The following is an 18189-nucleotide window of genomic DNA, read 5'->3' as shown; positions in this document are numbered from 1 at the left end:
ACGTAAGCCATTTGGGTATTATTTCAGGTACTATATATTGAATATTATGTAGTTTAATACCGTAAATTCGGTCTATTTCCATATGCTTCATATAATCTTTATCGTTATTCCAGCAGTCTTTATGTTCGATATGGCTGTCATTGTGGAAGTTATATTAATAAATTTATATATGAGTAAATAAAGGGTTCCTAAAATTCTATTTACAATTAAAAGTTGCTATATCTATTCGTTGGAAACTGCAAATTATGCCATGCGAATTTCCGAGAATGACAACAAAGCTAAAAGTTTCAGCTCTCAAATTTAACAAATTAGAGCAAATATATTCTTCACTGAGACAATATGATTTGAATAGAAAAAGTTGTATTTATTAGCACATAATACCAATTTATTAAATTCTTGCTTTGCTCTCATGTGAACGTTTTTCAGGAAATATACAATTCCATTCATTTGCTCTTACAAAATTCACTACTCTCACACAATGGTGACCCACAATATGAATTTACGTCATATTCAAAAATTCAAATGCTGAAAATGTCTTCATATTTCTGTGATGCTTGTAAACAAACCTCAAAAATTTTTCCTCACAAATCAATTATGAAGTTTTCTCAGAATAAGGCTGCTAAATGTTCAATAGTCATGGTTACCGATACACTTGGTATATGTACATACATATGATATTAATAAAGTTACTTTTTATAAAAATAAATAATTTCTAAATAACTAAAAATCTCTTTGAGCGAAGCTTGTTAAACGATGAAGAATTATTTAGTTCACGATTTTAGCAGTGCCGCTATTTCGCTGCCACTGATTGATATATGTATGTGACCTGGTCTACAGAAAGGAGGCTTAGGTGTCAAAAAAAAGGAGAACAATTAATGAGATAACGAGAAACTGACGATTATTTTTAACAGCTTTTCCCAGGAACCTAGTTTTCGCACGTTAGCTTCTTTTTCGTAGACCAGGTCACATATGATCAAATTTGACCCGGACTGGGCTAATAAAAAATTTCTTCCTTGATTGGTAGAATCTATTTTATTTCTTTTATTTATTATTTGACAGCTATTTCTTTACGACGCGAAATGTTTGTTCGGCGATTATTTCCACACAAAAAATGAAATTACTTGATATTTTGTATTTCCAGTGGATTTACGGCGACGGAGTTGTTTAAAATGCTGCAGATGTGTTTCGCAGAGTCTACTCTCTCACAAACACAAATATTTGTGTGCTACAAAGCATCAGCGGAGGTCATGAAGTCAACGCAAACTTTCCTCATTTGATTTATCCATGTTCCTCTGTTAATGACGTAAACGACGAAAAAGTTAAAGAACAGTGGTTTAAAGTCGCTGTATAGGTATCAGAGAAATCACAGAAGACCTCAAGGACTCTTATGGACTCAACACATTTCCTTTAAAGCTTTGGGTATGAAGCGTGTTAATGCTAGACTCGTACCAAAATACATCAATCTTTAGCTTAAGCGAGACGAGCTGAAAGCAAAAAACTCTGAACCGCTGAAGGCATTACAGATCATCCCAACTAAAGTTTATAACAACTGTTTGGATTTAGAAATATTTTCCAAAATAAATTGAAAGAAATATTTTTTCCTTACTTCTACACGCCTTAAGAGCTCTAAACTGGACTTAATCTTTAAATCCTTCAAAGTAGTGGAAAACTACTGGCACTTTAAGACGACAAGGTAAGGAGCTTTCATGAAGAGAGCAGAATACGGTTCTTAGGTTGAAAATTACACTTAGCCAAATGACTACTTCGGATTTAACTTCAGAACGCCAAAACGCTTTGCCAAATAATCCAAGTAATCATTCCATTATTCTAACTAAATTCAGCGATTCAGTAGCTAAATAAATAAGTGGATAGTTTCGGCTGCCACTAGAGCTATTTTTAAGACCAATCTTTGCGCAACAGTTGTACTATGTAGTCGTATATCCGAAGGGTTGATGAATGTTATGAGAAAATATGTTCGTCTACAGATATATTTAGCGGCAGTTGAAGTCGCTATATCAACAGAATATGATAGCTACTTGATCTTTAAATTGTGGAATTTGTTAGTTTTGAGTATCAAAGATAGTTTTCTAAAGGGTATCCAGAGAATTAGGATGTTGGATGCTAAAAACTGAAATTTTTTTTAAGGAAAGAGTAGATTTGGAACTAAAATTCAGACTTATATATATATTTACTATATGTTGTCACCTAAAATGCAAAACAACATATCTTCAAAAATAAAATCGCTGTTAGAGATAATAACCAAAATATAACCAATTTTAAACCAAACCTCAAATTTTGTTTCAATATGAGTGATTTTTATTAGAATGTTTTTCGTTCGGCTGTAAACTTATGAAAAGTGATGTTGCGTTGTTTTGGATTTTAGGTGACGACATATAGTAAATATATGTACATATATATGTAAGTCTAAATTTGATTTCTAAAATTTTGAAAATGAACATTTTCCTTAAAAAAAATTTCAGTTTTTATCATCCAACATCCTAATTCTCTGGATACCTTTTTTTCTACCAAAAATTCAAATTTGAAATCAACTGAAGAATAAGCATAAAAACGTGAAATTCGACTGCACGGAGGTTATAATAGCTTTCCATGGTGATTTTTTTGTAAATAAACTTGATATAACTTGGCAGCTATATGCTATAGTGGTGCGATCAGAAAAATTTGTTCGAAGTAGGAAGTTATAACGCAGTCTTAGGCAATTCTCTGTGTTAAATTATAGAAAGATATCTTCTCAATTAAGAAATTATTTTCATCGAGGACTTGAGACAGAAAGATCTGTTTGGGTAGCAGCTTTGGGATAAAAGATGCAGAATGCAGCAAGCAAAAAAACAATAAATTTCAACTTCACTTTTTATATAACTTAATGAAAAGTAAAAAAACTCACCTGTTAATTATACAAGAAAGCTGCCAAATAATTTCCATTAAATCGCGTTTTTTGTTTGTGAGGAAACTGAACTTCAGCAAAAAGAATTCCATTATCTGATTGCGGTAAATCGATGCACAAAAGCATAAATTATATTAGTTTTACACAGAACACTTATATTTTTGTGATTTTTTCCACAAATATTCAAAGCAACACTAGTTTTTTATCGAGCAATTCTGAGCACAGTTTAAAATTTAAAATTTATACATATATATTTTATACATACTTTTGTTTACTTTATATTTTCAAACATATGTATGTATATTTACTTGTTTTAATATTTATAAAATTATTAGTTAATCAAAGTAGGGTTAAATTACCGTTAGCTGTCCGAAAGCACACATACACAATTTAAACACGCTCCAACTCACACAAATTCTCAAACAAAAAATGGAACAAGCTTCATTGTATAACTAAATGTAAGCAAGCTTTTAAAAACACAACCTACTTTTAGGCGTTTTAGCGCTTTTTTAAGAAACCCTTCACTAAAACACTGGCAAACCACTAACAACATATTTTTTACTTACTTTTCAGCTGAAACGCTTTAACGCCGAATATTTGATTTCGCAACAAAGCCAAAGTCGATTAACATAAACACGAAGTACGCACGCATACACGCGCACACTCACACTACAACCGTTCGTCCGTTCGTACGGCACGCGCCACGAATGTACACAATTATAAAACGCGAAACTTGAACGTTCTGCTTGAATGGCTGCTGGCGAATCGCAATTTTGCGCAATTTTAAATTTTCGACTATTTACCGTTATTCAGGCATATTTCTGCAGCGTTAAAAATTATATGGAAAAAACAAAGCACGACGTAACGTTTGCTCCACTAACGCAACGGCAACGCACACACACGCGCACACATGCCACACGATTGTAACGGCACACGAACAAAGCGTAAAATATTTGGTTTTGATTTCACTTCGAAATTAACGCCTCTAAATGATAACAGAAAATTCTGATTTTCACTGCATTTCACTTGCCCACTCGGATTACTAATATTTTTGCAGTTGTTGATATTTAATACCTTTTTTATTTTTTTTTTATCTCCATACACACTTCATTTGTGGAAATATTTAGTATTTGTGGCCTAAATGTCGATTGGTACGAGGCCGTCACACCGTGCGCTAATTAATTATTCGACCACCAGTCAGCACGAATACCCGGAATGAACTGAAACTGAAACCGAACCATGAATAAGTTGGCAGGTTGCCTCAGGTCGGCAAATGTTAAGCGCGAGCAGGGTATGTTAAACGTAAATAAACGGCTAACAGCATACTTATACAGCTAACAGTGTAAATATACAGCGAACAGCATACTTATACAGCGCAAATGTCCAGATAACAGCGCAGGTATACAGCCAACAGCGCAAATATCCATCCAACAGCATATGTAAGCAGCGAATGTTAAACTTAAAAATGTTATACATTGCAGTCGGCTACGAAGCGCATAACTGAAATCGTGACTTGTCGTGGTGGTTGCTATCATTTAATCGGTTATCGTTGTTGTTTGCTCAGCTTAGCAGAATGCACGCGCTGTTGTGGGTGTTTAACAGTGGTGTAGGCGCAACAGTCTTCTCGAGAGCACGTACATTAAAATTTGCTGCTTTAATTATTTACTGGATATACACATGAATTTCAGGTAACAGCGGTTTATGTTAAGGCATGTTTGTTAACATGCAATGATAACAGTGGTAGATTGCTGGCTGTTGCATCGTTTTTGATAGCAATTTACTTGAGAGCGCACTGCTCGTGAGTCGGTGGGTGGTTAGTTGTAGCTGTAATAAACAAAATATAGATTGGCTAGGTCAGGAATTGACATACAAACTAAGATGGGAAAATGTTAAGAGTAAAATTTATAACATTTTGAATGTTAATTAAACATAAAACTGAGCATATTTATATGGAGTGGAAAAAGTAATGAATTTTTGAAATTAAATGCATTTTGTTGACTTCGGGGAGTTATTTACAAAGAAAAAATTAAATAAAACGTTAATTTCGTCTGCATCGAAGCAATAATACACCCCATATGTACATTTCCTATAACATTAACAGTGAAAGATCTTACTGACATCATTGCAATATTGGAATGATCAATGAAAAACATTTTGTAAGATCATTTGGGCTTAAGAAAAGTGAAAGTACGATTGGTTTCAAAAACACTCAAGTTTTTTGAAAAAAAGCGTCGTTTTAAGGTCTGTGAAACAATGCTTACCGACTTCCAGGATGTCATAAAACCTGATATTACCGGCGATGGGTCTTGGATCTATGCGTACGATCCGAAAACAGACGATAAATCGGCCGAATATCGTAGCAAAGCTGAAAAATTCATGCTTAAACCGGTCAAAATCAATGTTATGCTGACAGTTTTCTTCGAGTATCGAGCTATTGTTCACTCCGAATTCATTCCGACCAGCGGAACTATCAACAAAGAGTATTATTTGAGAGCGTGGTTATGTGCCAGTTGCGCGAAGCATTCCGTAAAAAAGGTCGGAATTGTGGGCCGACTGTCGCATAATTTATTAATTCTTTGTAAGTTTTTCTCCAAATTTTCAACCACACCCAACAATTCGCCAGACTTAGCTCCGTGAGACTTCTGGCTATTCAGAAAACTTGAACGGTCGCTCCGTGGAAACCGTTTAGAGTCAATTTAAGATATTAAATGTGAATTGCTACTCGCATTGAATAGCCTTCTTCACAAATTGACTTTAACAACTTTTTTGGGGATTGGAAAAAACATTGGCATTAGTGTATTCGGGCTAAGTGGGATTATTTGGAAGACGGTGACATAGATTTTGAAGAATAAATTTAGAATATCAATATTATGAACAAAGTATTATTATGTTTTGCTCACAGTAGCATGCTATAGTTGTCTAATTTCGGTTGTTCCGACACTTTTGTGGACCAAAGGATTTGTGTACAATTAATTAGCATCCACACTCTCAACCCACACTAACTGCTACTATCGGTCTTCTTATAATACTCATACGTCCTTGAGTGTAAATCAGCAGAGCAGCAAGAAACTGGTTCAAATATGTTTTTTCCTTATATAGTATTCTTTCTTAATAAAAAAACGCAAAGCATTACTATATTATCTTAAAAAATGTGTCGATATAATATTGAGATAAAATTAAATTATCAATCATTCCTGGTTTTGGAAACATCTCCTACATAATGTATTTCTCCTCAATTCTAGTATAGGCAAAGCCAATGCCATAACGCACTCGCAACGTTTTCGTTAGTGACCTACTAGCAACGCCTTTATGAGTTATTACCGAGCATTGGTATTTAAGGACACTGCGAAACGAAATACCGAATTCGTTGCATTAACAGTGCTAACGACAGCGTTAACAGTGGAACGTTGATTGCTACGCGCAGCAGCTGAATAATAGACTTAACAGCGAGAGCGGAACTGTTTGGTGTTTTACTGCGCTGCTGCTCTCTTGGCTGTTACTAACAGTGGAGCCAGAGAACTTAAAACATATGTTTTTAGTTCTCTGGTGGAGCGGTGTGTCGGCATTCAGGGGTTTATAAAACTGCTGTTGGAAGTTCCTGCAGGATTTTACAGGTTACTTTTAATAATGTTATAATATTATAATGTAATCGTTTAAATGGGAACTTACGATTTATAAGAATATAACAAAAATCTATTTTAGTTAAAAAAATTGAACGAAATGAAATTCAGCACTCAAACCAAATACTAAATTTTTTATTTTATGCCGTAGTTGCATGTTGCATGTTTTTGGCTTCGAACATGTTGTGTTTACGTTTGACTTCACATGCGCAGCACGCGTCCATTCATTGGAAACTGGTTTATTTGCCGGTTTTCACTCAATTTCCAGGCAAATTTTTTCGCGTTCCGAGCAACATTTTGTATCAAGCAACATTTGAGATGTTGCAGATGAAATTTATAGGATTTATTATACTGAAATCAGCTGCGTATTGACCAAACTATTTTTTTTTAAGATTGAGTCTTAACTTAAAACACATGTTTTTGGCTTTTGGAGTTTAGCGTTAGGTTTTTGAAAAATTTTAAGAATAAAATGCAACATAAATTAAAAGATATTGTCCTGTGATTTTACAGAAATGTCAAGAACAATATATACATCGATAGCCGGGCGACAATGAGGCTAATAATCTCTCACCGTATTGCGCTTGAGAATGTCTTTAGAAGAAGGGGGACAGTAGATGCACTGGGTACCGGAATGCGTCTTCATATATAATGGATTTCAGGCTACAAGGTAAATCGGCGAAACTAAATAGATGATTAGATTGCCGAACGTGCCATCTAGAAGTGGTCTTTGATATCCACCAGAAACCAAGAGTCGACTTTAACCCTCCCGCTTTATATATTCCACAAAGACAAGCCAAAGACTGTCCTATCGGTCATGTTCTGGGAATCACAAGTTGTGATCTGAGGATTTGAAGAGCAAAATATTCACAAGACTCCATTATACCGAATTATTTGCCAGATCTGACGGAAAATTGTAGGAAAAGCCAGTTTTGGGAAAAATTTCCTGCACAACATGACACTGCTGCAAATAAGGTATCCATCATCTCACAGTTATTATAGTCGATTTCGGCCTACTTTGTAGACATAAAAGAGAAGAAAAAAAAAGAAAAAGACAACATCTTCTTCCTCTTTATTGGCCTAGACACCGCTTTTGCGATTATAGCCGAGTTTACAACCGCGCGCCAGTCGGAGTGAAGGTCTTCCTCTTCCGGCGGGTACTGCGTCAAATACGTTCAGAGCTGGAGTGTTTTCATCCATTCGGACGACATTACCTAGCCAGCGAAGCTGTTGTCTCTTAATTCGCTGATTTTATGTCAATGCCGTCGTATATCTCGTACAAATCATCGTTCCATCGAATACGATACTCGCCGTTGACAATCCTCCGCAAAGTCTTTCCCTCGAAAATTCATAGCGCCGACACATCAGATGTTGGGGATATGAGTGACTTGTAGAGTTTGGTCTTTGTTCGTCGGGAGAGGACTTTAATTCTCAATTTCCTTCTCAGTCCGAAGTAGCACCTATTGGCAAGAGTTATTCTGCGTTGGATTTCGAGGCTGACGTTGTTATTGGTGTTAATGCTGGTTCCAAGATATACGATCAATTATAACTCAGACAATATAGTCTAAAATAATTCGCAATTTCCAAAAAATTTTCGTTTTATTTTATTTTTTTAACTAAACACTTATCGGACTACCCTAACAAATCTTAAAAAAAATGTACTCAAAGCACACTGAAGCAATTTGCATGCCCCGAAAGTTTTTTATTTTTCGAAAAAGCCCACAATAAAACAACCACAAATTCATTTATCATTTGCTACTGACTTTCTTCTTCTAAGTACTCGCCACCCAGAAAGAACCCAGAAATTTGTTAAGTGCATACCGAAAGGCAAAATCTGTCGAAAATTGTGTAATTAAATGTTTTTCACATACTCGAGAAGATTGTCTCTGGCAAAAAGACACACTTGCGTGCGTCACATACGGAAAAGCAATGAACCAAATAAAAAAACGAACACAATGAGAAACACTAAAAAAGAATTTGTCAAATTGTTGCTGCTTTAACGCTTCAATGCATTCATTTCGAGTTTTCACGCAACAAAACAGCAAAAAGTGGCGGAAAATGCGGGTTGATTGCCCCGGCCTCGGTATGGCTAAGTGACTGACTAACTGCTACAACAGTGGCCGGGATAGGGTTGGCGCAACGCACAGACCCTGACAAACCATTTTCGGTTAAGTGGTAGACATGCAAGAAGATTTCTGATGGTGAAGAAAAAATAAAAAATAAAATAACGTAACATTTAGCAAAATTGAGGAGCGTTACAATAACAATAACAAAGCGCGTAAAAAGCGGCAAACGCGGAGCGAACGAGAATGCACGACGCATGAACTGAAAGCATACAGTTTATGCGACTATATTATTTCACGCTTAATAAAACAGGCACGCCTTAAAGTGCTAATACTTACATATATACTAATATCTACGTACATACGCACATACATACATATGTATGTACATATGTATAGTATATACTATGTGGCTATGCGTGCGAGTGGTAGGTGCTCGCGTGAACGGGTGTGTGAGGATCGTACACATGAATGATTGCCGCCAGAGAGGGACAAGCAGACAATAAAACTAAATTGTAAGGAAAATGCTCACATGTGACTTTAGTTCCTTAACTTATCGAGTAGAAGATATACAAATATATATATATATATACATAATATACATACCTATTTGTATGTATGTGTGGATTGAAATTAACTGATACAGCTATATAATTACAATTACAAGCATTTATTTGTCAACTTGACAGCTTATAAAATGTGCTTTGAAGGCTTCTACCAGCTACGAAGGCGATTATTATGTCTGTGTGACTTTAAAATTTTCACATATAAAGCTTCAATGCAACCCTGATGCTTTAGATTGTATAGTATATCTTTAAAATTATATAAAAAATAAATTTATTTTTTAATGTTTATAAAAATTCATAAAAAGTTCTTAAGTTTTCAACAAAAGCTGTAAGGGGTTGCCACTTATTATAAAAAATAAAACCGAAAATTTTTCAAATACGATATTATATCAATTCGCACAAATTACAACTAAATTGAGGACATAAGTTGAAACAGAGTTGCCACCTAAATTAAAATTGCAAATATTCGAAATATGTTGTGTTTGGTACATCTTATAATAAAATTGGTTTCAAAAAATTAAATCTGCGAATTTTCTGAATTCCTTATATTTGTTACATATGTAAGTATTATGATAAAGTTAAGGACATAAATTGGAATAGAGTGGCCATCATGCAAAAAAATTAAAACAGTAAATATTTAGGAATTTGTTACGTTTGGTCCATATTTTAATAAAGCTTTATGAAAGAAGTTTCCAATTCAGTGGTATTTTGTAAATCTCAGACCAGAGTTGCCTCATGTCGAATAAACAGATCCAAAAATGGCGAAAAGGAGAATAAATCTTAGAAATTATTATGTAAGTCTTCAAAGAATTCTCCAAAAATAAGAAAACTATTTTTCAAATATTCAATGGAGGATATTTCGAAATAGAATTGCCACATGTAGAGAAAAATGTAATTAAAAGTGTGGTCAAAAATATGCCAAATGTGCAAATCTTCGAAAAGCATTCAGGGAATACTTTTTTTTGAAAAAAAAAATCGGAATACGTAGAGTTACGTGAAACCTCGCTTCTCCGCGCACTTCCTCTGAGAGATATGTGAGTGGGGCGAAGTTGCTGGATAAGAAAAGCAGTGAGCTTAATCACGGATTGAAGCCCTAGGGGATTGTTTTAAAGGCAGTTCTCAAACGACTCTTGTTTCAGGCTCCTAGATCATTGGAGTGTGTTTCAAGCAGAAGTGGCAGCCATCAATGTAGCTGATGTGCTTCTCCGAAGTACGGTTTCGTTTAGGGACGTATGCATGGAATCCGATAGCAGCTATAAAGGTATTGAGCTCGCTAACAGTAAGCCCAAAGCTAGTTAAGGAGACATGAGCTCACTAGCAGTAGCATCAATTTACTTCCAATTAAAACTTGTTTGCGTGATTGGCTACAGCGGACTCGTCGAAAAGCACAGGAGCTTGCAAGAAAAGGCACTCATGTCTCAATTTCATCACGTTGGAGGCGAGCTGGGGTTCTTCTGTCATCGTGCATTCGTCCACTTAAACTATGGACATCGCACAAGTTCAGCAAGCATTGGTCAGAAATCAGTAATTTTGGGGTTGCGAAAGCCTTCTAGCTTAGCGTGGAACATAAAAGGTCTTATGAAAAAGATTTTGGAGGGATTTTGGAGGGCGCAGCTTGTGAAAATTGTAATAAGGAGGTGAAAATATGTTCTCCACTCTTCAGCTTCCGTCAGAATAAAACTGAAGCATTTCGGTTGCCGTAGATTTACGAACCCGGCGAATTGGCAACAGGCAATTAAGAAAGCTATCTGAAATGTTTTCTTTCAACTTAATTATGAATGTGTCTTTGGGGTTGCGAATATAGGATTTTTTAAATTTTATGCCGTCTCTGAATAAATCACTCATTCCTTGCTTTCATAAAAGAAATACACTCCTAGGTCTCCCAAGAGATGAGATGTTGCATAAATTGTTTATTGGCAAGTAGCAAGTAGAATAGAACTCAGATCTTGTAGTCTTGGAAAGAACCTTCAGCTATGTTACGATGTTGGATGGGCACGGAATTGTAATTTGGAAAAATAGCGAAGATAGTAAATAATTACTACCGAAGTGATCCCTGTAAGCTTTTCTGGAATCGATATCCGATTTTTTCTTATAACGAGTGATCCAAGTAGAAGTACTTTTTTCAAAAGTCTTTTTGACAGATCACGCTTGAGTCGTGTCAAGCTGTCATGTTATTTTTGTTCAGTATTATTTGACATTTCATCATGGAAAGACTTACGCCTGAATAAGTTTACAAATTGTTCAACTTTATTATGAAAACTCACATTCTGTTAAAAATTTGTTTAGCGCACTTCGCTCAACTTATGGTCAACATAACCGGCCTACGGAGCGTACTATTCGCAACACCATCACCTATCTTGAGACCCACACGTACGCATTCATTGGATAATATTCGATCGAATAGACCACGTCCAGCACGCAGTCACGAAAATGTAGCAACCGGAGCTGAGAGTGCACACGAAGATCGTGAAGAATCGATTCGGTGCCATTCACAGCAACTCGTACTGACGTTTGCAATAACTTGGCGCATTTTCCGCCGAGATTTTAAATTGAAAGTGTACGAAATACAGCGTGTGCAAGAACTGAAGCCGCTCGGCATTCCCAAGCAGCTGAGCTTTCCTCCTATGAGTTTTTGAAAAGTTCCAAGAAGATCTGACGTTTTCGAGCCAAATTTTGTTCAGCGATGAGGCTTATTTCCGGTTCAATGGCTATATAAATTAGAAAAATTGCCTGGAGTGATTTAAGAGCTGCCATTTCCTCCAAAAAAAAAAGAACGGTTTGGTGTGATTTGTGAGCCGGTGGAATCATGGGTCAATATTTCTTTAAAAATGATGCCTGTGAAGACGTAAAACCGTCAACCACGGCAGTTATCGCGCCATGATATCCTACTATTTGTGGCTTAAAATTAAAGCTCGTGTCCTCTGCGACAATTGATTTCAACATGACGGTGGCACATATATCGCATCAATTAATGGATTTTTGAAAAAAAAATTTCGAAGAGAAGATATTTTTAAGTTTTTGGCCGGCGATTGGCCACCAGATCGTCTGATATCACACCATTAGACTTTTTCCTGTGGTACTATGTAAAGTCCAAAGTCTACGCGTACAATCCCGCTTCGATTCAGGCCTTGGAGCAAACCGTCACGCGTGTCATTCGTCAGTTACCACGGAAAATACTCGAGCGAGTGGTTGAAAATTGATTTCAATGGAGGGACATCGGAGACGTATTCAAGGTTTATATTTAAAAGAGATAATCTTCAAGCACTGCCACAAAATTTGAAGTTTCTGTATTTTTGCTTTAAAAAAGTAGAGAACCTCGAAATGGATTACTCGTTAGTTTGGAAATCAGCGATTTTTACAGTCATTATTAAGTTGAGCTGTTTGCAACATCAGCAAACTTAGAAGAGGTTAGCTCTTTAGATTCTATGTAAAGATACTTATGTATATGAGCTGTATATCTGACTCGAGTTTGCCTCCTGACATTAAAGCAAATCTTTCGACAAGCATTAAGAAAGACTTTAACTTATTCGGCAATACTTTTTTCTGAAGAAATTTTTGAATATGTATGTATAGTAACCTGAAACATCGCTTCTTCGCGCACATACCTCCGAGAGATATTTGTGAGTGGGACGGAGTCGTTGGAGATGAAGTGCTGTGAGCTGACAAAAAATATAAATTTTAATTTTAAAAATTTTATTGAATAAACATCCTTTGTATATATTCTACATATTGACTATATTCGCATATGAGTTGGGATATTTATATACTATAATATGTACTAAACATATGTATACATACATACATGTGTGTCACTAAAGCTCATCGAACTATTTAACTCATTGCCAAAGAGACAATGAATGATTCAGCTTTTGAAATTACGAAAACATATGTATGTACGTATTCTGAAATTGAAATAATGAATCGTTTTGCAAATTTATTTATTTATACACACGCATGCATACATACAAACACACATATTGTGAAGTAAAAGGTTAATGAAAATGCTGTATAAATGCTTTGGGGATCTGTATTGTAGAAAAGTGAACGCCAGCAAACAAGCGCTCATACTATGTTTTTTTATGTGTGCATGTGATATATACATACATACAATAACACATCTATAACATACATATTTTATACGTATGTCTATGTGTTTGCAGTCATATGGAATGGAATGGACGCGCGAGCTCTGTAACTGTGACTGAACGCTTTTAGAAACATTTTGCGGGTTTGTGCACTCAACCGAAGTAAAACAAAAAAAAAAAAACAAACTCTGTAAGTACGCATTCTTTTTGCAAATAAACAAAAACAAAGAAAAAATTAGCAAAGCAACTAAAATAGATAAATGAAAAATGCTTGCATGCGCAAATACATACATACATGTGGACATAAGTAATGAGAGACCATGTAGAGAAATTTGAACCATTGAATTCTGAGGAGCACTAGAAGTAAACACAGATTTTCTTATACCAAATGTGAACCAAACTGATAAAAGTAAACAATCAATTTCAAAATAATCTCCTGTGCCAACACAAACAAGCCAAAGCTTAGTTCAATTCTCCATACAATCGTTATAAGCTTCCGCTTGAACGGCTTCCGCTTCAGTGCTTTCAGTGAACTTTGGTTTTTTCGGTTCCGCTCTTTTTTGAAGCACCATTCGTTATGTTGTTAGACAGTTTCGACGTCATATTCATAAACCCACGTAGCGTCACCAGTAATTGTGCTTTTAATGAAAGGAGAGTTCTCAGTTACGCTGCCAAGCATCTCTTTTGCGGCCTCTACTCGACGTCGTTTTTGTAAAAGACTCAAGTCTTTTGATACAAGTCTAGCATTGACAAGAAGCATTCCGAAAACCTTAACCAACATGTGTTGATCATGTTTCAAAAGAGATATTAAGACCCTCTGTTAACTCTATGAAGTCAATACGATGATTTTTAAACACCATTTTTTACATTTTCAATGCTATTAACAATAGCAGAGATGGATGGACTCACTAATTGACATATAATGATCAAACTTCACACGAAACGGTTTGAGCGCACAGTTCAAATGATTAATCCGGTTCAAATTTGATCAGTTGATATGACCTCCGTTATAAAAATTTTGTCTTTAGAGTTATTGACGATGACTTGAACTGACTGAGAAACATGAGGTCAACGGAAAATTTATAAAAGCTTTAACAGTGCACAATAAAAAGTGTGATCCATTTCTAGATTTCCTACTTTTTTAAAGAAAAGAAACAGAAAATTCAAATTTAGTGGGGAATGTTTATTATCACTAAAAAGAACTTTCTTTGGCGTTTATTCTTAGAAGATTATCTTTTTCAAATGTTGGTCTCGGTCTCGTCTCAAATGTTTCATTCGTTGAGTCCAATTTTCGATAACTTTTTCGAGCATTTCGACTGGTAATTTGCGAATGACACGTGTGATGTTTTGCTCCAAGGCCTGAATCGAAGGGGATTGTGCGCACAGATAATCGACTTTACATATTCCCACAGAAAAAAATCTAACAAAATGTGAAATTATCTGTCGTCTTGTTGAAACCAAATGTCGGGAAAGATCATGAGCCTCAATTTCAGGCGTCAAAAAGTCGGTTATCATTTTTGAAGAAATATGGACCGATGATTCCACCGACTCACAAACCACACCAAACCGTTAGTTTTTCTGGATGAAATGGAAGCTCTTGAATTTGTCCAGGTTGCTGATGTCCCAAATGCGGCAATTTTGCTTACTAACATACCAATTGAGCTGGAAATGGGCCCCATCGCTGAACAAAATGTTTAGCTCGAAAACATCACATCTTCTTGGTACCCATAGAACGAAGTGATGTCGCTTGGGAAGGTCGAACAACTTCAGCACTTTCACAATCTGTATTTTGTACGCTTTCAATTTAAGATCTCGACGTATGTACATACATAAAAGATTTCTATGAGCGACTATTGAGACTTTGAGCAAAATACTTTGCCAACAAGCGATTGATGGACGCAATGGAACATGACCCTACGGGGTTCACGCATTTACCAGTTTATTGTGACTGAAGTCAAGCCAAAACATAGTAAATAACCCAAAGCGAGTAGAAGACACATACGCAAAGTGCAGCGAACCGGAAATGGGTATAACTACTTTTAGATTGCAATGTGTGTGCGGAGTGAGTGAATCTGGAATGGATACGCACAAGCTAATACATGGCCATGCATGTCGATATATATCTTTGGTATATATAGAATTACAAACAAATATACAAACATACGCTAAAAAATCGCTAGATCATATGGTCGAATGGCCACCCAAATCCAATATTCAGACTGAAGTTAACTGACTGATACATGCCCGATTGGCTGGCTAGTTGGCTGGCTGGTTGCCTAGCTTGCTGTGCGATTTGCCGCTTGGTCTCCCAGTTCACCAGAGATGGTAGGGGACTGTATAAGTCAAACACATATCAAGGAAGTTCGCTGGAATTTTTCAGCTTCATTTACTCGAGGAGCGGGGGAAGTGCCGAAAATAACTGAAAAATTAGCTAAATATATTTTCACTGAAACATTGTGCAATGAAATACAGAATATGAACTATACGCTGCAGTTAATATAGACCAAATAAGAGTTGTGTTTTAAAATAGAGGAATTAAAAACTTTAACTACTTAGAAGCTCGTAAAACTGCGTGTCCGATCGACTGAAGAAGAAGAAGAAGAGTGAAGGAGAAAGCACACAAACTACACACTTTAGGCGCATGCAACCAGCGCACAATATGTTGCAGCAACAGCTGCTTGCCACACAAAATTTCACCGAGTTGTTGTAAATTATAAACCTAAAAGTTGCGGTCAAAGTTCATGAAGAACTTGAACTCTCTCTCGGCGCAGTGAAAGGAGTAAAAAGCGCAGTAAGAAGAGAGAACTTACAAAAGAGGCAAACAGTAAGCGAAGGATCTGGAATTTATGTATTTATGTAAAATAGCAACAAAAAAGTTTTAACACCCAAAACAGTAACAACAATACGTTTGAATTTGTAACTTGAAGCGCGCAAGAAAAACTTCGGACTTTCCAACAGTTCTGGCTTCGGCGTACAGTAACAATAATAACAGCATATAAAAAATCTTCTTGGAATCAGAAAAGCTTGCAACAGCGGTAAATAATGGCTATAAGATACCGCTAGTGAAAACCAGAAAGGAAAAGGAAGGGGCTAAGTTCAGACTAACAGGCGACGGGTATAATGCAAAACCACTAACTATGTACACTGGTGACTGTATATAAGAGTGCTTTTGAATTTTATTCCTTACTAACCCATAGGTCTTTGTCATCTCCAGTTTTTTCGCTGGGTTCTGAAAAAGAGTTTCCCACATTCTGATCTGTTACAGAAATCGGAATTCAAATAGTCCGTTCTATTTCAATGAAAGCAGATATCTCGTTTTCCATAACCGTGTTTCAGTTTTTGTACTACTTTTTGGTGTGTTATTCGAGAGCTTTTAAGTGGCCGCTTAATAACTTTTTCGTTATCTTTATCTTGATGAAAGCCAATTTCAATGTCAAATGATTTTGGGGTACTACCGGTAGCAGTCATGATACTGGTCTTCTAAGAATATGATGAGTAGGTGAGCACAGGGTGATATTATTTAAGTGAGCGCAATATAGCATAGCAGTTGTTTTACATAAACTCAGACATACATAGGTACAGAGGGAGCATATTCCCGATCTGGTGGCTCAAAAATTGATGGTCCCATTAGAACACTTCTTAGACATGAGATGGCATACCTAATATAGTTACGTAGAGTACATGTGAGCATTTAAGATGCCTACAGTGAAACCTATAGCGATCCCAATACCCCCATCTCCTTGTTGAGCTACCCCGAGCTTGTGATGAAGTTCATCAGTACAAAAAGTTTTATTTGCGCAACCTCTGAAGTCCAGAAACTTTCGATCAATAATTACCTCTGCTATGTTATTTGCCTATAGAAATCTTTGCACTAGCAAATAAGATGTTTTATAGCCCCCTCTTTCAGTAGCGATAGATATATAAAATCGCTTTTTCCGCAGTTTCTGCTTGTCCTGACTACTTCATATGCTTCACAGTTACCAGGAATATCACTATTTCTTTGAACCCATTGATGTTTTATAGTGAAATAGGATGTTAGATCCACTAAGACCATTCGCTCATTATCTGATGAAACCATAAGAGACTTTAGTGATTCAAAGCTTTTTGGCTGCCTGTATATACATATAAATATATTCCTTGCCAGAACAAGAAGGATTTCTTTAAACGCTGTGGTCTCGGCTTGGAAGACACTGCAGTGATCTGGTAGACGAAAGGCGATTTTTATATCTAAATTTATTGAAAAGAAACCACCACCCACTCGATTATCTAGTATGGACCCGTCCGTTTATTTTCATTTTCCTGCGTCGCTGTCCACATCAGCCCTTCGTATTGGCTGGAAACAAGAACTTACTAAGTAATAGACGTGTATATAAATTTGACAGCTGTCGGATCATCAGTTTATGAATTATGTCCCTTTGAATAAAGCAATTTTTGTGCTTGAAAAAAAAAATGGATACAAAAGAATTGCGCAAGCATATTACTTTTTGAAAGGAAAAAATACAATTGAAGCAAAAACTTGGCTTGACGACGAGTTTCCGGACATTGCCTCCTCAACCATCAAGAATTGATGTGCTAAGTTTAGAGGAAGTGAAATGAGCACCGAAGACGGTGAACGCAGTGAACGCCCAAAATAACCGAAGAATATATAAAAAGTCTACAAAACAAATTTGGATCTTTCGAGTGATGTGTGAATATCAACCGAGCGTGGACATCATATCATTCACGAATATGTGGGTGTAAAATGGGTGCCACGCGAAATCACTTCTGACCAAAAACAACGGATAGTTGATGTTTCGGAGCAGTTTGGGGATGTTCAGGCGTAATAAACCTGAGTTTTTGCGTCAATATGTGACTATAGATGAAACATGGCTTCATCATTTCACTCCAAAATCCTATCGACAGTCATCCGAGTAGACTGCACATGGTGAACACGTTCCAAAGCGTGAAAAAGTGTAA

At 36.2% G+C, this 18189-nt stretch overlaps 1 protein-coding gene across 3 annotated transcripts in view; it reads right to left on the bottom strand.

The window, feature by feature from the left end:
- LOC126751024 (kin of IRRE-like protein 2) overlaps positions 1-4100 on the bottom strand; it is a 513287-nt gene extending 509187 nt beyond the window's left edge. For all 3 annotated transcript variants that reach the window (XM_050460920.1, XM_050460921.1, XM_050460923.1), the window contains exon 1: positions 3469-4100. The gene's annotated coding sequence lies outside the window, so the exon portion shown is untranslated. The remainder of the gene's footprint in view (positions 1-3468) is intronic.
- Positions 4101-18189: the final 14089 nt, after the last annotated feature.

This window comes from Bactrocera neohumeralis, chromosome 2 (genome assembly GCF_024586455.1).
Source record: "Bactrocera neohumeralis isolate Rockhampton chromosome 2, APGP_CSIRO_Bneo_wtdbg2-racon-allhic-juicebox.fasta_v2, whole genome shotgun sequence".
Taxonomy (NCBI): Eukaryota; Metazoa; Arthropoda; class Insecta; order Diptera; family Tephritidae; genus Bactrocera; species Bactrocera neohumeralis.
This window is presented reverse-complemented; position numbering and strand designations above follow the sequence as displayed.